Raw genomic sequence first — 4,471 nt, forward strand, 5'->3', positions numbered from 1 at the left:
CATCATCATCATCGTCATCGTCAGAGCCTTTGGAGAGGATGATGCACTCCTCATTGCGCTGTATGATATTTAACGAGGCATCTCGCTCTGCACCTTCTGATCCCATAATGAATGAGATTGTCACATCGTCTTCATCCTCATCGTCGCTTTCGGGTCCAGACTCTCCAGTGAAGACGCGGTCGCTGTCAGAATCGACGGAGTCTCGATCGTCTTTGACGCCGTCGTGTGTCCCTCCCGATGCCAGTTCTTCCTCCATAGCTCTCATATCGGCGACAAACTGATCTTGGTAGTTGATAACATTTCTTCCCGGCCACGGGCCGCGGCTGGACAGCAGTTCCTTTTTCGTTTGGAGATCGGCAGCAGCAATCTTTATCCCATTGATATAATAGCTCTGGGGTGGACACAGGTCTGAGTAGTCGACTGGACCTTCGCAGTCCGCCTGAAGAGAGGAGCCAGTTGCGTCATCCTACATTGTGTGAAATTACAAGTGAACAAACTTTAGTGTGATGCCTCAGCACTAACATCCTTTCTAGAGATAACTTAACAACATTGCCAACACTTGAGCACAATTCCACAGAAGAACTCACATCATTCAAAACCTAATGATCTCAGTGAAACGTGTTCTTCAAACCTGTTAAGTAAGTCGTAATAGACATGATAAACTTTGATTAAAAGAATTCTTCATTTTTCTTTCTTTCCCTCTTTCTCGTCATGCATGTCTCAGCGACAAATGGCGGCAAAATATCAGTTTTCAACAGAAACATAAAGTATTGTGACACAGAAAATTTGGCGATGTCCCGTACTTGATTCTCTTTCTTGTCTCCGTCCTGTGTCTGAACGTCTAGCCAGTTGTCCTTACTCACTTCCTAAAGACAGAAAAGTAAATCATTATCACTTTTTTTCTTAAAAATCTAAAATGACAGTAAAAAAATCATATTCACCCACTGAGAACAGGGAAAGTGTGTGAGCCAAGAAGTTCATTTAGCATGCGCACCGTTCTAAGGTGGACATACAAACTCATGTGGTTCGTTGTGCAGAACTTTGGGGACATCATGCTTTTTGGGTGACAATGTTGTTTAGTAAACTGCACAACGATTGTATGCTCTCTGTCTCTCTCTGAGTATGCAATTCCTATAAAGAGAGTTAACAATTTCGACATTTTATTTTTGTGAATAGGGGATAATAGCAATGACGGTAATGATGGAAACAAATGAATAGTTTCATCTCAAAATGGGTCAAACGTCATTTTTACAGTTTGAAATTAAGTTCACTATCAGATAGAGGAAAATAAAACCTTTCCGGCTGTACCTCACTAGTCACATAACAAGGAATATTCTTTAAAGTTATGATTACAATTTTTTTTGTCATTTCTTTTTTATTCGAAGGCTTAATCGCAAATATCTCAACCTCACGAGAATGTATTTAGCTCGTTTTTGCGATGACTTTCTCCGAATATGTACGAATGAATCAATAAGTACTCACTGTGAGCACGTCCTGTACAATGGTCTTTGCCTGTTCTCTGATTTCTGACTCTTTCTGGACATCCTGTACACAAAGACGAACAGTATATCAATATCAGAGTATAGATACTTAATTTTAGAGTAAAGATGAGGAAAAGCAGGAGAAGAAAAGGGACGACTTTCATTTGTAGGGACACTATAGTAACGGACTGAATATCTTTACCACGATGAAAAGATTGATGATGTTATTTTCTTACCTCCAGAATACCGTCGAGGAATGCCAACGCCGAGTCCTCGGCGTCTTCCTGGACCCGGGCAGCCTGGGAAAGGAAACGGTCGAATGTTCAGCGATCGTCATAAAACAAACAAACAAACAAACACCAACCAAAATAAAGCAAACCAAACAAGACAAAACAGAACAACAGCAACAACAAAGCATGACAGTGATTTACAGTCAAGATGAGATGAATATATGGATGTGCAAGTTTAACCAAAATATGAACAGGGAAAGAGGATTGTGGCATGAATAATTTGTCAGTCAAAGAGATAAGAAAATTCACACTCTGTAGAAAAATGAAACAAATAAAGGAATAAAATCAAATGTACACATGGTCTGAAATATCAACTTTACACAACAGTAAATTGTTAAGAGAATAAAACTTTACTTACACTGTACGTATTTTGTACAATAGTCCTTGACTGTACGTTTAACTCTGATGATTTCCAGACGTCCTACAAGAAAGAACACTAGATACAAATGGTATTTCTACTTATTGTTTCTCCAGAGAATAAGTAAAACTAAATTCCCAACCGAAGTGGTTCTACGGTTTTGAAAATAGAGTCTTTTTTAAAGAAGACAAAAAAACCCCTCTTACCTCAATAACTTCTTGGAGAAAGCCTGCCGCCAAATCTTCGGCAGCTTTGATATCTCTAGCTGCCTGCAAAGGAGACAAAATAAAATAGACCGTGTCAATGATGGTCGAAATGTACACCTTCTACATTTGTATTTGCATTTGCATTTGCCTGCAGCGAAAATTTCTTATCCTGTATTTGTGAAATGGGTTTAGATCAGTTTACTTTATATCATACTCTATGTTAAGCAATAAATGCATTTTTGTTGGCTTTTTTTTCAGCCTGTGAATACATGAAGCATAGTAAAACTCTATTTCTCTCTCTCTGTCTCATTTATCTCTATTGATGACATCTTACACGCCTTTGTCTTTCTACAAACAAAAGCTGGGAAAAGGAATAAAAGAGAATATTTATAGAACTCTTACTTGATACGCATTCTGCACGATAACCTTTGCCTCTTCCCTCAGCTGAAATTCCTTGCTCACCTCCTGTGAAGAATGGAGACAAATCAATTAACTTCCTCTAAGAAAATGAGGAGATTCCTTGAACATTTGCCATAACTTACATAATTCTGTGCCATAGATTTATGTCCATGTTTTGATTGAGATGTGGAAATGTAGGAGCAATTTTAAGCCAGAGATTAATAAATGAAAGATGGATTATGATGAAGATTTCAGGAGGATCACTGGCAGCCTCCAAGACGGCACGCTAGGCAAAGAAAATGTTAAATAAGTAATACGATATATTCAAGACAGTCAGCTCCATCAAGTTCATTTGCAGCAAACAAATTAAGTCTTACCTTATACACTCCTTGCACAATGGCCTTTGACTGTGCCTTTAGATCCGATTCCTCACTCACTCCCTGAAAGATTTAATAACAGTAGCATGAAATATGATGCAGGTTCATCTAAACTTAGTTCAGCCATTTTGCTTTCAATTTCAGATACCAAACTAAGTGCTTATAATCGCACGTTGTCTCTGGATAAGACCTACATTTTCATGATTCTGTTAGAGTCTTCCCAAGTATGAGTTAATCAGTGAATTAAAGACTGACAATGTAAACGTTTGCTGCTTCTCACCTTGAGCACATCGTCAAGGAAGTTCGTCGCCGATTCTTCGGCAGCTTGGTGATCCTTTACTGCCTGTGAGCGCGATGAACATAGTGAGTGGAAATTGTATAATGAACCCGGTAAATGGTATACTTGAATTACACATTTTGATTATGTCTGCTGGCCTTAAAGATGACTTATGTGCAGATTACAAGGACGAAATATTCAAGGTATTCAAGGTATGAAGCACATTCAAGACATTGCTGCTTTTTCATTGAAAAGGTAAATCTATTAGAAATTTTCGATGTAGATTCGAATTAAAAGTGAAGTGTGGTACGTCCAAAATAATTCCTTCTAACATCTGGATACCTACCTTGTATACATTCTGTACAATGGTCGAGGCCCTTTCTTCTAGTTCAGTCACTGCCCTTACCTCCTGCAAACAGAGATAAAGACATTTCATTAACGCTTTATATGTTTGCCGGTATCCTTATTGACATTTATCAACTGAGATCTCATCATTGGTCTATTATGATTATGATATGTGATTATCATAAGATCTACGCATTATGTATTTGAAAAGGAAATTGGTGGCTTACCTTGAACACGTTCTGGACAATGGCCTTTGATTGCAGCTTCAGATCCAACTCAGCATCCACTTTCTGAGTAACAGCAGAGGAATTAACCCGTAATTAATTCCTTTTTTTATTTTAACCATACCATCAGTATATATTTCTCAGTAAATGTGATGTCAAAATTGTTTTTAGATTACACACATCAATGCACGTATATGATAACATGCAGTCACGGAACAATTTTCTTTACATATTCGGTATACCCAGTTGAACTTTCCACTGGGTATTTTTATTTGAAACGGAACAAAACTAGTTAAACGTTGCTGATTCTTACCATCAGCACATCGTCAAGGAAGATTGTTGCTGATTCTTTGGCAGCTTGGTGATCCTTTACTGCCTGTGAGTACAATATTCATTGAAACAAATATCTTTACCGGATGACGTACATGCATCGTATATTAGTTTTCACATGTATTTGTTTTACTAATGATTTATTTCACGAACAAAAACTCAATGTAAAACAGACACTCAGATC

The 4,471-nt window shown here is 37.9% G+C and overlaps 2 long non-coding RNA genes across 2 annotated transcripts; both read right to left on the reverse strand.

Annotated features, from left to right (window-relative positions):
- Positions 1-245: 245 nt before the first annotated feature.
- On the reverse strand, positions 246-1,512 carry LOC140244517 (uncharacterized). Its single transcript, XR_011902282.1, has 3 exons — positions 1,483-1,512; positions 804-866; positions 246-466 (listed from the first exon to the last, which is right to left on the reverse strand). It is a non-coding gene; the product is annotated as an uncharacterized lncRNA (long non-coding RNA).
- Positions 1,513-2,767: 1,255 nt separating this feature from the next.
- Positions 2,768-3,445, reverse strand: LOC140244675 (uncharacterized). Its single transcript, XR_011902298.1, has 3 exons — positions 3,392-3,445; positions 3,112-3,174; positions 2,768-2,800 (listed from the first exon to the last, which is right to left on the reverse strand). It is a non-coding gene; the product is annotated as an uncharacterized lncRNA (long non-coding RNA).
- Positions 3,446-4,471: the final 1,026 nt, after the last annotated feature.

Source organism: Diadema setosum, chromosome 21, assembly GCF_964275005.1.
Source record: "Diadema setosum chromosome 21, eeDiaSeto1, whole genome shotgun sequence".
NCBI lineage: Eukaryota > Metazoa > Echinodermata > Echinoidea > Diadematoida > Diadematidae > Diadema > Diadema setosum.